At 38.4% G+C, this 16,457-nt stretch overlaps 1 long non-coding RNA gene and 1 pseudogene across 1 annotated transcript in view; one reads left to right on the plus strand and one right to left on the minus strand.

Annotated features, from left to right (window-relative positions):
* Positions 1–16,457, plus strand: part of LOC145536404 (uncharacterized) — a 584,758-nt gene that overhangs the window by 403,046 nt on the left and 165,255 nt on the right. The window lies entirely within an intron of this gene.
* LOC145536455 (Y-box-binding protein 1 pseudogene) lies at positions 12,643–13,531 on the minus strand (annotated as a pseudogene).

Genomic DNA, 16,457 nt, shown 5'->3' on the forward strand with positions numbered 1-16,457 from the left:
GGGATCAGGAACACAGACAAAGCCTGGCAATCTCTTTGAGCTGAGGAGATAGAGCCGCAAGTCTGGGAAGACTAACACAATTAAAGTTCACAGGACAGAATAAAATAAGAAGATGATCTTCCTCAATTTTTCTGCTGAGTACTATTTTAGTGCATGCATATGAGGAAACTACCTGAGGTCAAATAAATAGCCAACCAAAAAGAGCCAGGGAAATAATACTATTAACTCACTTTGGGAATAGTTCTTGTTTCCACAAGCCAATGTTGGAAACCTCATAATATATGGGACATCGGAAATAATACTCAGAAGTATAAGTATAAGTAGGGAGACAAAATTAACACTAGATAAAGGTTTCTGTGGTCCTATCTAAGAAACTCAAAGTCAAATCACCAAAGGAGAAACTATTTCCAAGTAGCATAATAGTGTCCAAGATGAATGCTAAACTATATTTATTGGAATACAATGATTTCCAGTACTCAGTGGCAAAACAAAATCACAATATCAGATATTCAATAAACAGTTGCAGTACATGAAAAGAAGTAGGAAAATATAGCACCAAAAAGGGAAACCTGATAGAAGCAGTCTCATCAATGATGGAAATTATATAATTAATATACAAGGACATGAAAATAATTAATATTGAGTATATTCCATATGTTCAACAAGGTAGGGGAAAGATTGAGTATGTTTAGCAGATGCATGAAATATATAGAAACACCCAAATAAAACTTCAAGAGATGAAAAATACAATGTATGGAGTTAGAAAATAGTTGTATGAGATTATGCGGTTTAGGCACTACAAAAAAATTTGTGAACTTGAAGATAAAGGAACTGAAACTATCCAAATGAAAGCTAAGGCAATACATGATCTGATTTTAAGCTATATTTTAAAGCTATAGTAATTAAAACAGTGTAGTACTGGCATGAAAACAGATACATTAATCAATGGAACAGAGTTGAGAGTCCAAAAGTCAACCCAGGCATATATGGTTAACTATCTGACATGGGAGTCAAGAATACTTGGTGAAGCAAAAACAGTCTTCTAAATAAATGGCACTGGGCAAGTTGGATATTTATATGTAAAAGAATGGAAGTAGACCCCTATCTTATATCATACACAAAGATTAACTCAAAATGGATTGAAGACTTAAATATAAGACCTGAAATCATAAAACTAGAAGAAAACAGAGGACAGGCTTCTTGAAATTGGTCTTGGCAAAGATGTTTTGGATGTGACACCCAAAACACAAACAACAAAAGCAAAAACAAACAACTAGGACAATATCAAACTAAAATGCTTCTTCAGAGTAAAAGAAGCCATAAACAAAATGAAAGGGAACCCATGTAATGGGAGAAAATATTTGCAAATCATGTATTTTCTAAGAAGTTAATGTCTAAAATATGTAAACAACATATACAAAATGATAATAATAATCATTTATTTAAATGGACAAAGGACCCATGTAGACATTTTTCCAAAGAAGATATTCAGATGTCCAACAGACATATGAAAAGGTGCTCAACATCACTAATCATTAGGGAAATACAAATTAAAACCACAATGAGATATCACTGCACACTCATTAGAATGTCTGTTAGACAAGAGATAACAAATGATGGCAAGAATGTGGAGAAAAGAAAACCCTTGTGGACTGTTGATGGGGATGTATGTTGGTGCAGCCACGATGGAAAACAGTATGGACGGTCCTCAAAAAAATAAAAACAAAGCTACTATACTATCGAGCAATTCTACTTCTGGGTATATACTGAAGGAAACAAAATCTCTATGACACAGAGACACCAGCAACCCCACATTTATCTTTTACAGTAACCAAGACAGAAACAACTTAAATGTCCATCAACAGATGAATACAAAAAAAAAATGTGGTATATATGTACAATGGAATACTATTCATCCATAAAGAAAAGGAAATCCTGTTATTTTCAACAACATAGACAGACTTTGAATCAGCCTTGGGGCTCAGATGGTAAAGAATCTGCCTGCAATGTAGGAGACCTGGGTTTGATCCCTGAGTCAAGAAGATGCCCTGGAAAATGGCATGGCAACCCACTCCAGTATTTTTGCCTGGAGAATTCCATGGACAGAGGAGCCCATGGGGTCACAAAGAGTCACACAGGACTGAACGACTAATACACACAGATAGACTTTGAGGATAGTTTGCTAAATGAAATAAGTCAGACAGTAAAAGTGCTGTGAGTTTGATTAGCAAGGAGAACATGTAAAATTGTCATTAGAGATATTACAGAAATTTACCAGCAAAAAAATACTTAGTAGGTTTTCCAGAGGGTGTGAAACTTGAAGTTTGTGTTCTTTCCAGAGAAGTGCTGAAACACCACATATTATATAGCTATGCATCCTTGTTTCCTATAGCTACCATAACAAATTAACACAAATGTAAGTGATTTAAAACAATACAAATATATTATCTCACAGTTCTGGAGGTTAGATGTTGAGAATGGGTCACACTGGACTAAAATTAATGTTTTAGCAGAGCCATATTCCTTCTTGGAGGCTTTCTGAGCTTTTATTAAATTTCTAAGTCTGCGATAACAAATTACCACAAATTTAGTGGCTTACAGCATTACTGGTCGGGGCATAGACTTAGATTACCGTGATATTGAATGGTTTGCCCTGGAAATGAACAGAGATCATTCTGTCTTTTTTGAGATTGCATCCAAGTACTGCATTTGGGACTCTTTCGTTGACTATGATGGCTACTCCATTTCTTCTAAGGGATTCTTGCCCACAGTAATAGATATAATGGTCATCTGAGTTACATTCACCCATTCCAGTCCATTTTAATTTGCTGATTCCTAAAATGTCAATGTTCACTCTTGCCATCTCCTGTTTGACCACTTCCAATTTGCCCTGATTCATGGACCTAATATTCCAGGTTCCTATGGAATATTGCTCTTTACAGCATCGGACCTTTCTTCCATCACCAGTCACATCCACAACTGGATGTTGTTTTTGCTTTGGCTCCGTCTCTTTATTCTTTCTGGAGTTATTTCTCCACTGATCTCCAGAAGCATATTGGGAACCTACTGACCGGGGGAGTTCATCTTTCAGTGTCCCATCTTTTTGCCTCTTCATATTGTTCATGGGGTTCTCAAGGCAAGAATACTGAAGTGGTTTGCCATTCCCTTCTCCAGTGGACCACATCTTGTCAGAACTCTCCACCATGACCCGTGTGTCTTGGGTGGCCCTACACGGCATGGCTCATAGTTTCATTGAGTTAGACAAGGCTGTGGTCCATGTGATTACATTGGTTAATTTTCTGTGAGTGTGGTTTTCAGTCTGTCTGCCCTCTGATGGAGAAGGATAAGAGGCTTATGGAAGCTTCCTGGTGAGAGAGACTGACTGAGGGGGAAACTGGGTCTTGTTCTGATTGGCAGGGCCATGCTCAGTAAATCACTAATCCAATTTTCTGTTGATGGTTGGAGCTGTGTTCCCTCCCTGCTATTTACCTGGGGCCAAACTATAGTGAAGGTAATGAAGATAATGGTGAACTCCCTCAAAAGATCCCATGCATGTACTGCTACACTCAGTGCCCCCAACCCTGCAGCAGGCCACCACTGACCCACGACTCCACTGGAGACTCCCGGACACCCACAGGCAAGTTCGGGCAGTCTCCTATGGGGTCACTGCTCCTTTCTTCTGGGTCCTGGTGTACAAAGTGCTGTTGTGCCCTCTGAGAGTCTATTTCCCAGTCCTGTGTAAGTTCTGGGAGCTCTATGGCGGGGTTAATGGCGACCTCCTCCAAGAGGGCTGATGCCATACCCAAGTCTGCTGCACCCAGAGCCTCTGTCCCTGTGGCAGACAACCGCCGACCCGTACTTCCACAGGAGATTCTCAAACACAGTTCTGTGTCAGTCTCTGTGGGGCCCCTGGGTCCTGGTGCGCTAAAGGTTTTTTGAGCCCTCTGAGCATCTCTGGCGGTAATGGGGTTTGATTCTCAATGCGAATTCGCCCCTCCTACCACTGGGGCTTCTCCTTTGCCTTTGAACGTGGTGTATCTCCTCACAGCCGCTCCAGCACCTACCGTCTACAGGAGTTTCTCTGACCTTGGACTCGGCCAGTCGAGTGAAGAACAGCTGCTGGTTCTAACCTTGGACATGGGGTATCTCTTCACGGCTGCTCCAGCAAAGCATAGCTGATTATACAGTGAAAGTGAGAAATATATATAAGGGACTAGATCTGATAGACAGAGTGCCTGATGAACTATGGATGGAGGTTCGTGACATTGTACAGGAGACAGGGAACAAGACCATCCCCAAGAAAAATAAATGCAAAAAAGCAAAATGGCTGTCTGAGGAGGTCTTACAAATAGCTCTGAAGAGAAGCAAAAAGCAAAGGATAAAAGGAAAGATATACCCATTTGAATGCAGAGTTCCAAAGAATAGCAAGGAGAGATAAGAAAGCCTTCCTCAGTGATCAGTGCAAAGAAATAGAGGAAAACAATAGAATGGGAAAGACAAGAGATCTCTTCAAGAAAATTAGAGATACCAAGGGAACATTTCATGCAAAGATGGGCTCAATAAAGGACAAAATTGGTATGGACCTAACAGAAGGAGAAGATATTAAGAAGAGGTGGAAATAATACACAGAAGAAGAACTGTACAAAAAAGATCTTCACAACCCAGATAATCACGATGGTGTGGTCACTCACCTAGAGCCAGACATCCTGGAATGTGAAGTCAAGTGGGCCTTAGGAAGCATCACTACGAACAAAGCTAGTGGAGGTGATGGAATTCCAGTTGAGCTATTTCAAATCCGGAAAGATGATGCTGTGAAAGTGCTGCACTCAATATGTCAGCAAATTTGGAAAACTCAGCAGTGGCCACAGGACTGGAAAAGGTCAGTTTTCATTCCAATCCCAAAGAAAGGCAATGCCAAAGAATGCTAAAAGTGAAAGTGAAGTCGTGTCCAACTCATTATGACTCCATGGACTGTAGCCTACCAGGATTCTCCATCCATGGGATTTTCCAGGCAAGAGTACGGGAGTGGGTTGCCATTTCCTTATTAAGGGGACCTTCCTGACCGAGGGACTGAACCCAAGTCTCTCACATTGTAGGCAGACATTTTACGTCTGAGCCGCCAGGGAAGTCCAAGAATGCTCAAACTTACCACACAATTGCACTCATCTCACACACTAGTAAAGTAATGCTCAAAATTCTCCAAGCCAGGCGTCAACATAACGAGAACTGTGAACTTCGTATGTTCAAGCTGGATTTAGAAAAGGCAGAGGAACTAGAGATCAAATTGCCAACATCCGATGGATTATCGAAAAAGTAAGAGATTTCAAGAAAAACATCTATTCCTGCTTTACTGGCTATGCCAAAGCCTTTGACCGTGTGGATCACAAAAAAAAAAAAAAAAAACTGTAGAAAATTCTGAAGGAGATGGAAATACCAGACCACCTGACCTGCCTCTTGAGAAATCTCTATGCAGGTCAGGAAGCAACAGCTAGAACTGGACATGGAACAACAGAGTGGTTCCAAATAGGAAAAGGAGTACATAAAGGCTATATATTGTCTCCACGCTTATTTAACTTATATGCAGAGTACACCGTGAGAAACACTGGGTTGTATGAAGCACAAGCTGGAATCAAGATTGCCAGGAGAAATACCAATAACCTCAGATATGCAGATGAACCACCCTTACGGCAGAAAGCCAAGAAGAACTAGAAAGCCTATTGATGAAAGTGAAAGAGGAGAATGAAAAAGTTGGCTTAAAACTCAACGTTCAGAAAACTAAGATCATGGCATCTGGTCCTATCACTTCATGGCAAATAGATGGAGAAACAGTGGCTGACTTTATTTTTGGGGGCTCCAAAATCACTACAGATGGTGATTGCAGCCATGAAATTAAAAGACACTTACTCCTTGGAAAGAAAATTATGACCAACATAGACAGTATTTTAAAAAGCAGAGACATTACTTTGTCAACAAAGTTTCATCTAATCAAGGGCATGGTTTTTCCAGTAGTCATGTATGGATGTGAGAGTTGGACTATAAAGAAAGATAAGTGCAGCAGAATCGATGCTTTTGGTCTGTGACGTTGGAGAAGACTCTTGAGAGTTTCATGGACTGCAAGGAGATCCAAACAATCCATCCTAAAGAAAATCAGTCCTGGGTGTTCATTGGAAGGACTGATGTTGAAGCTGAAACTCCAATATTTTGGACATCTGATGTGAAGAGCTGACTTATTTGAAAATACCCTAATGCTGGGAAAGATTCAAGGCAGGAGGAGGAGTGAACGACAGAGGGTGAGATAGCTGGATGGCATCACCGACTCAATGGACATGATTTTGCGTAAACTCCGGGAATTGGTGTTGGACAGGGAGGTCTGGCGTGCTGCGATTCATGGGGTCGCAAAAAAATCGGACAGGACTGAGTGTCTGAACTGACTTCAATGATTCATTGGAAGGACTGATGTTGAAGCTGAAACTCCAATATTTTGGCCACCTGATGCGAAGAGCTGACTCATTGGAAAAGACCCTGATGCTGGAAAAGATTGAAGGCGGGGCAAGAAGAGGACGACAGAGGATGAGATGGTTGGATGGCATCACTGACTCAATGGACATGAGTTTGACTAAACTCCGGGAGTTGGTGGTGGACGGGGAGATCTGGCATACTGCAGTCCATGGGGTCGCAAAGAGTCAGACACGACTGAGCGACTGAACTGAACTGAACTGAACTGTAGTGGCTTACAAAGGAGAGAAATTTATCCTTTTTTATTCTGGAAGCCAAAAATCCGAAATCAAGTTGTCAGAAAGGGCCACCATCACTTTGCAACTCTAGGAGAATATCCTTCCTTGCCTCTTTCAGCTTCTGTTATCTTAACATGTTCTTTGACTTGTAGCTATATCACTTCATCTTTACCTTCATCCTTATTTGCTTTCTCCTCTCTTCTGTCTTCCATATTTGTGTCTGTCTCAAATCTTTCTGTTTCTTTCTTTAAGTTTCTAGTTTTATTTTTTTAATAATTTTATTTATTTTTGGCTGTACTGGGGTTTCAGTGCTGCATGGCTTTTCTCTAGTTGTTGTGAGAGGGGGCTACTCTCTAATTGAGATGTGTGGGTTTCTCATTGCAGTGGCTTCTCTTGTTGCAGAGCACAGACTCTAGGGTATGTGAGCTTCAGTGGTTGCAGCATGTGGTCTCAGTAGCTGTGGTACATGGGCTTAGTTGCTCTGCGGCATGTGGGGTCTTCCCAGACCAGGAATTGAACCCATGTCTCCTGCCTTGGCAGGCAGATTCTTATCCATTGAGCCATAAGCGAAGCGCCTCCTTTTTTCTTAATAAGAACATTTATCTTTGGAATTGAAGACAACTCAGATAATGCAGGATAATCTGATCTCAAAATTTGTAGTTTAATTGCATCTGAAAAATTATATTTCCCAAGTAACATTTAGTTTACACATTGTACAGGGATTTTACATAGACATGTCTTTTGGGGGGTCACCATTTATCCCAATATGGACACAATTTGTTTTCTTATATTTTTCAGCTTTTGGATGCTGTCTGAGTTATTTGTCTCATAGCGCCTTTCCATCTTCAAAATAAAAAATGGATAATTGAGTCTCCTTCATACTATATGACTCTGACTCTGATTTTCCTGATTTTGCATATAAGAACCCTTGTGGTTACATTGCCTCCCCACCCCATCCAGGGTAATACAGTATAACATTCCCCTCTCAAAGGGGGGATTTTTTCTTGATTAGCAACCTTAATTACCTTGATTACCTAATTACCTAATTTAAGTTCAAGGGAATAGGAGTTGGATGTTTTGAGAGAACTATTCTGCCCACCACACTATAGAAAGTAGAACTGCCCTTTGTTCATCAGAGATGCATATTTTCCCATATTTTTTATAATTCTGTTTAATGTTCATAGTAGAAAATCAGGTGTATTTAATTTCCATTTAAATTATACAGTTTAATTCTAAAGTCTCTGTACAATGTTTATGTTATTCTCTCTGTAAGAAAGCAGAGACTGCTTATTAATTTTAATCACATTTGGATTTCATCATATATAACTTTGTGCTCAACTTGCTAATATTTACTCATGTGCAGAGTATTTTTCTTTCCTTGGAAATGAAAATAAGTTAAAGGATGTTGACTGGATTATATTGATTTAATTATATTATTCTTACTATAGTCAAATAAGTTTTTAAAATAATAACTTAGAAGTCATATTGGGGGTTTTAATTATAAAAGTTTTTGCAATAGAAAAGCCAAGTGTTTGTCTTGGTCTATGGAAATGGAAATGGGCCAAATTTTTTGTTTCTTTGTTTTATTTTTGTTTTCATGCTGTTATTAATGGTGATCTTATGTTACTCAAGCAAATGTAATTATTACTGGTGTTACTGTTGATTTTTCATAGCATTATAGTTCATACCATTACATACCATTTTTTCTTCCAGTTTTATTGAGATACAGCTGACATATAGCACTGAATAAGTTTAGGGTATACAGCATAATGATTTGATTTACATACATTACAAAATGATGACCACAATATGTTTAGTGAACATTTATCATCTCATATAGATACAAAATTAAAGAAATAGAAAAACATTTTCCTTGTGATGTGTACACTTAGGATTACCCTATTAACCATTTTCATACGTACCATACAGCAGCGGTAACTGTAATCATCATGTTGTAGGTTACATCCCTAGTACTTATTTATCTTATCCCTGGGAGTTTGTGTTTTCTGATCACCTTCATCCAATTCCCACTCCTCAACGCCTCTTTCTGGAAATCACAAATAGGATCTCTTTTTCTATGAGTTTGTTGGTTTGTTTGTTTTTGAAGAATCCATTAGTGATCTTTTAAAGGTAGAATTTGAAAAACTTCTGGACTAGGTTTACTTTAGTAAACATGGAGGTTTGATCATGTAATAGAATTTTATATTCTTTTTATAGTATAATGGGAAAAATTCAAAATTGATTCAAAATATTTTTCTTATTTCCTGCATTTTATTAATCCAAAGTATAAAGTTAACTGATGTTATCAGTTTAACAATAATCTAAAAAAAATTTTTTTGTAAAATCAGGTATGTCTATAATCAATTACATTGAATGCATGACAATAAAAATAGATATGAGATATAGGTTTAATCAATAAAGGTGTATTTCCTGGTTTAGTGATATCACTCCAAAATGCTGAGCACCATGAGTCATAAATCTGAGAAAGATCAAGTCACAGTTGAATATATATTACTGAAACACATAGTATGTAGAGGATGAAATAATAAAATAACCAAGTTAGAATCATTCAGCAATCTATTCAATAAATATATTTTGAGCATGTTATGTATGATGGGTATAATAGATCAAACAAGCAAATAAATCTAATGCAGTTTGGTATATGCCACTGTAGAAGATATGCGAAGTCCTAAGAGTGTACATATAAAGCATTCTAATTCCTAGAATATTAAAACACTGTAGAAGATATAATCCTCCAATTTTTTTTCTTCAATAAGTTCTATAAAGTTAAGTAAATTATATATGTATTTGCACACAAACACAACAATAAGAAATCAAATACTATAAATGATTTGGAATATAAATGCTAAAAAGATTCAGAAAAAAATAAAGGTCACTGGAGCAGTGAACTAATGGAATTTGAGCAGGACCCTGATGAAAGACTTGGCCTTCAGTGAGTGGAAGTGTAGTGCAAGAATACTATAGTCAGAGTATACAACATGCAATAGAGGAACAGTAACAAAAATGGCAGCTAAGGAGATGGGGAATAAGAAAGAGGCACAGTGAAGACTAGAACAAGAATTTTGTGGAAGGAGTAGTATGTGATAAGCTTAATTTAAAAAAAAATATAGTGGGCCAAAATTGTGAAGTGTTGGAGATTTTTGATTTGTTCAGGTCATTTATAATGTGCTCTTGGGTCGACCATAAAAATACAGCTCTAAGATCTCGTACTACAGAGAATGTAATAGAAGATTCCAGGAGCACCTAAAGGTGGCTGTCAGTGAATGACTGAATGCCACAGTGATACTAAGGCAGATCCATTCCTATGAGATGTAGGACTAAATGATTGGATATATGTATTGCTTCTTTTTATCAGAGCAAATAGTTCTACATCATACCTGTTCTATCATTTTCTTGCCATCTGTGATGTGCTTGGTTGCTCAGTCATGTCTGCCTCTGCAACCTCATGGACTGTAGCCTGCCAGGTTCCTCTGTCCATGGGGATTCTCCAGGCAATAATACTGGAGTGGGTTGCCATGCCTTCCTCCAGGGGAATCTTCCCAACCAGGGAAGATTCGGTCTCAGGACACTATAACAACCTGACCTTAATTTTCCTAAAACTGTGTTGCAGTCTGAGACTCTTCATAGCTAATTCTTTCCTTCACAAAGGCCAGACTTGCAGTGAAGAGTAACACTTCTTTCCCTCTTCTCTAGCTTCCAGTTTCAACTTTCCCATGATCCCACGGGACTTTTTGGCAATAAAATTTCTTGCCCTTTGGATAACACAACTCTTATAAATTCTTAACCTGGAAAGTGCAATGATGAAAATGAGATTTTATTAGGACTAAAATTGTAATGCTATACCAAAAGAAGTAAAAAGTAAAGCCCTGGAAATTGGGAAGGTATGGATTTATTTAAGAGCTATGTGAGATGATAGGAAATTCAAATTTGACAACACATATGGCAAGAAACCTGGGTTGGGAAGATTCCCCTGGAGGAAGGCATGGCAACCCACTCCAGTACTATTGCCTGGAGAATCCCCATGGACAGAGGAACCTGGCAGGCTACAGTCCATGAGGTTGCAGAGGCGGACATGACTGAGCAACCAAGTACAACACAGATGGCAAGAAAATGATAGAACAGGTATGATGTAGAAATATTTGCTCTGATAAAAAGAAGCAATACATATATCCAATAAAGGTTTTCCTTCCAAAATCATAACGAACTTCTTCAAATCAATTTAATAAGACTGTTCAAGTCAGATTAGCTTGAACATGTTCTTCCCTATAGATGATTCCAAATCTCCAATAAACATATTTGTATGTAGTCAGCATCAATTAGTCATCAAAGGGACGCTAATTAAAATCAGATTGAGGAACTATTAAATGCTTGTAATAATGCCGACATTTTTAAAAGCAGATAGATGGTACCAAGTTTTTGTTAAGATATAAGACAATCTGATTTCCTATATACTCCTGGTAGAGTAAACTGGTACATTCACTTTGGAAAAGCATTTGGCAATAGCTAATATAGTTGACTATATGTAAACTCACTAATCCAGGATTTCCATTTCATTCTTGGTATATTAATTCTCATTGCTGTGTAGTTTATATTCTTTGAATATACTAAAGCTTATGTATTCATTCTACTGTATGTATATAAAGGCATATAAAGTTTGAAACCAATGAGAACTAATCTGTGAAGATAAAAGTCAACACAGTGGTCATTCTTGGTTGAGTGTGTTCCAATGCTGTTGCAAATATTATATTTCTTGGCTTGAATGATGGTTATCCATGTATTCACTTTGAAAATTCATCTAATTATATACTTATGATTTATGCATCAATAAAATATTGTATGTTGTGTGTTATACATGCATATTGTACTTATATATTAAGGGAAATTTTAAGATAACAAAAAGTGATGGTCTTGTGGCTTAGACAGTCAAGAATCTATGTGCAATGCGGAAGACCCGGGTTTGATCCCTGGGTCAGGAAGATCCCATGGAGAGGGAATGGCAACCCACTCCTGTATTCTTGCCAGGTGAATTCCATGGACAGAGGAGCCTGGCAGGCTACAGTCCATGTGGTTGCAAAGAGTTGGACACACTTTCCAAATGAAAATGTTCACATTATTCTTGTTCTATTGATCTTACTGTATACGGTTTTGCTGTTGGATTTGTTCAATGTTTATTATTTTCTAGATTTATCAAGTTAAATAGGATTTGACTTTCCCATTAGAGAGCAAAATCCTGAGCACTAGGATAATCTTAATATTCATTCATGGATCTCTCCTTAAACAAAAGAAACCTTGGTCCCAAAACCTTTGGTCATTGCTCTTGTATCTCCATTTCTTGTGTGAAGGATGCATCAATACACACATATTCCATGTTTGTGTATGCTAGGTTGAAAATTATATGTATTTTTAACTTCCCAATATTATTACCTTAAATTTCCACTATTATGTTTTAATTATTAAGACTTTTTAATTATTTAAGACTTTTATTAACAGGTGCTTACAGTTTGTTGACTTTTTTGAAAAAATCAAGCTGTAAACTTTTATTACAAATGAAAAATAAGGTTTTGAAAAATATCAAAACTTGTCCAAATATTAAACAACATTAACAATTAAAAAACCTTTAAAGGTGTATAAAGAAAAACGATACTCTTTGAAAAAAAAACAACACCTTTTTTATTACCAAAAAGAAATGTCCATGCTGAATAGATAATGCAAACAGTTCTAGTTATCTGTTCAATGGACAAAAAGCAAGAACTTATGATCTTCTGTTCCAATATTTTGTTCATTTCTAATTGTTGGAATTTTATGTTAATTACTTCTTGTTGAGTGACTAAACCAAACAATGGTAGAGATGATAAACTGTCATTGACTCAGGTCCCTCCTGCTTAGTCTAGGAAGCAGACAGATTCTTAGCTTATGGATCAGCTGCTTTTGTTTCTTTCCCATCTCCTGGTCGAGCGTCTGTATCAGTAACTGAGGTTGCGGCAGTATGAAGTTTGAGGTGGCTGCCGACCTTGGGTCTCATCTTGATTTTCCTTATTTTCTTCATCGCTATCCTCTCTGGGCTGTGTTTGGTGAGGAGGGCCCCTGTAGAATTGTGATCTAGGTATAATCCCATAGTTATTCTGTCTCACTGGTCTACCTTGTTCTCTTGGACCCTGGTTGTCAGAACCCTCCATCACTTCTCTCTGCACAGGATGGTTGGAACACTGTGGTCATTGTCCATAGGGTCTCTATACGTAGTAAAGTGGGAAACTTCACCTGCCATAGGGCCTGGCATTCAGGAGCATTCTCCGATCTCTCATTCTCTTCCTCCTTCTCACTGTTCTGCTAATTCTGCTGGTGACTGGGTGGACATGGATAGCTTCTCTAATGGTTATGGTCTGCTATATTTACCGCCTGGTGATGGAACTCCACCAGGGCCTGTAACATCTGCTGCCTGCACAACATTTTCTCCTTCAACAACATCAGACTCCACACTTTCTCCATCTCCTACTCTGCAAAGGTACTTCCTGGGGTTATTTTTCTTTATGGGATCTGCTGTACAAATATTTATACATTTTCCTTGGTGGCATTCCTGTTGATGAAACCATATCTGTTTCTTACATTGAACCATTTTACAGTTCCCTGAACCTTCATTGTGATGACCTTGTCACCACCGATATGTGAGCCTGCCCAGGCCACCACTCCTTGCATCACTGCCCATTTGACACACTTTGTGTTCTCTGGGCTGAGGGCAGGGCAGCAGGCAGCTGTTGGGTCAGCCTCTCACTGTTCATGGTTGCAGTGGTGACTAGGACCAACTGTGGCAGCTGGCGGTCCTCCCGGGTTGTGATGGTAACAAGGTGGCAATGTGGGCTGTTCAGGTCTTTCTGGGGTCGTGCTCTTCAAATTCAAGTGAAACAGTTGTCACTACACTGTCATTCAAGAACTCGCTGTTTGCTCTAATGAGCCAATTTCACATCTTTCCATTAAGGTTCTAGATATAATTTAGATTCTGCCAATGAGCTGCACCAGAAGTAGACTTAGAGAGAAGAAGAGTAGAAGAAGTTGTTTGTCTTTATTGCAGTAGGCAACGATTGTTGATATTGCATTCACCAAACATGACTAATTGTAACAGTCAGCAAGAGTTCTTTCCTCCCTAAAGTCACAAATGTCAGAGCTCCAAGGAAAGTGTGCCGTTTTCAGTTGTTTCCTACACTGGCCTTAACAAATTTATTTTCAGTTCAGTTCAGTCGCTCAGTCATGTCTGAGTCTTTGCAACCCCATGGACTGCAGCACACCAGGCTTCCTTGTCCATCACCAACTCCAAAGCATGCTCAAACTCATGTGCATTGAGTTGGTGATGCATTCAAACTGTATCATCCTCTGCCGTCCCCTTCTCCTCCTGCCTTCAGTCTTTCCCAGCATCAGGGTCTTTCCAATAAGTTGGCTCTTCACATCAGGTGGCCAAAGTATTGGAGTTTCAGCTTCAGCATCAGTCCTTCCAATGAATATTCAGGACTGATTTCCTTTAGGATGGACTGGTTGGATCTCCTTGCAGTCCAAGGGACTCTCAAGAGTCTTCTCCAACACCACAGTTCAAAAGCATCAATTCTTCAGCACTCAACTTTCTTTATAGTCCAATTCTCACATCCATACATGACTACTGGTAAAACCATAGCTTTGACTAGACAGACCTTTGTTGGCAAAGTAATGTCTCTTCTTTTTAATATGCTGGTCTAGGTTGGTCATAGCTTTTCTTCTAAGGATCTAGTGTGTTTTAATGTCATGGCTGCAATCACCATCTGCAGTGATTTTGGAACCCAAGAAAATAAAGTCTCTCACTGTTTCCATTGTTTCCCCATCTATTTGCCATGAAGCGATGGGAACGGATGCCATGATCTTCATGTTCTGAATGTTGAGTTTTAAGCCAAGTTTTTCACTTTCCTCTTTCATTTTCATCAAGATGCTCTTTAGTTCTTCTTCGCTTTCTGCCATAAGGGTGGTGTCATTTGCATATCTGAGGTTATTGATATTTCTCTCGGCAATCTTGATTCCAACTTGTGCTTCATCCAGCCTGGCATTTTGCATGATATACTCTGCATATAAGTTAAGTAAGAAGCATGACAATACACAGCCTTGACGTACTCCTTTTCCTATTTGGAACCAGTCTGTTGTTCCATGTCCAGTTCTAACTGTTGCTTCTTGACTTGCATACAGATTTCTCAGGAGGCAGGTCAGGTGGTCTGGTATTCCCATCTCTTTAAGAGTTTTTCACAGTTTGTTGTGATCCACACAGTCGAAGGTTTTGGCATAGTCAATAAAGCAGAAGTAGATGTTTTTCTGGAACTCTCTTGCTTTTTCTATGATCCAACGGATGTTGGCAATTTGATCTCTGGTCCCTCTGCCTTTTCTAAATCCAGCTTGAACATTTGGAAGTTCATGTACTGTTGAAGCCTGGCTTGGAGAATTTTGAGCATTACTTTGCTAGTATGTGAGATAAATGCCTCTGCCAGAGACTCCTGGACTCTCACATTCTGACAAAACTTGGCCCACTGGAGAAGGCAAACCACTTCAGTATTCTTGCCTTGAGAACCCCATGAGCAGTATGAAAATTTACTTTAGTAAATCTGAAAGATGCTGGTACTCTGCAACTGACTTCCAAGCCTAGCAATGCTTTTAAGCACTTAATTCCTTGTATTAAATCCCTTTTCAGAAGAAATACCTAGAAAGATTTTTATATCCCATATCATGCTGATATAGTCTCAATATTATAATATTTGAGGAATAACTACTTTTAGCAAACATAACTAATCCAATTAAATTTTCTTAGGTGAATTATTCAATTCAGCAAGTACATGTGCTTTTATTGTTTTTAAAGTTCATTTTTACCCTTATATCACCTACGTTGGGGCTTCCCTGGTGGTTTAGCGGTAAAGTATCTGCATGCAATGCAGGAGCCACAGGAAACACGAGTTGGATCTCTGGGTCTGGAAGATCCTCTGGAGAAGGGAATGGCTACCCATCCCATTATTCTTGCCTGGAGAATTCTATGGACAGAGAAGCCTGATGGGCTGCGGTCCGTGGGGTCACAAAGAGTCAGACATGACTGACTAACACTTTAGGGCGCATGTAAATTACAATTATTCATTGATCATCTACAGGCATGCCTCTGAGATATTATAGGTTTAGTTTCAGACCACTATAAGTAAGCAAATAGTATAGTAAAGTGAGTCAAACAAATTTTTTGGCTTCCCAGTGCATATAAAAGTTATGTTCATACTATAATATAGTCTATTAAGTATACAATAGCATTATGTGTAAAAAATTTGTATACCTTAATTATAAAGTAGTGCTTAGGGGGAAGGATAAATTAGGAGTTTGGGATTAATATATACACACTACTATATATAAAATAGATAACCAAGAAGGACCTACTGTATAGCACAGGGACCTATGCTCAGTTTTCCATAATAACCAATAACGAAAAAGATTCTGAAAAGGAATATGTATAATAAAAGGTATATGTATAATTGAATCACTTAGCTGTACACTTGAAAACAAACACAATGTTGTAAATTAACTATACCTCAATAAAAATAATAATGCTGTTGGAAAAATGGTGCCTATACACTTACTTGAGGAAGAGTTGCCACAAACCTTCATTATGTAAAAAGCACCATCTATGAAGAGCGATAAAGCAAAGTACATTAAAACAAGATA

Source organism: Giraffa tippelskirchi, chromosome X (assembly GCF_054371585.1).
Source record: "Giraffa tippelskirchi isolate mGirTip1 chromosome X, T2T-mGirTip1v1.2.pri, whole genome shotgun sequence".
NCBI classification, from domain to species: domain Eukaryota; kingdom Metazoa; phylum Chordata; class Mammalia; order Artiodactyla; family Giraffidae; genus Giraffa; species Giraffa tippelskirchi.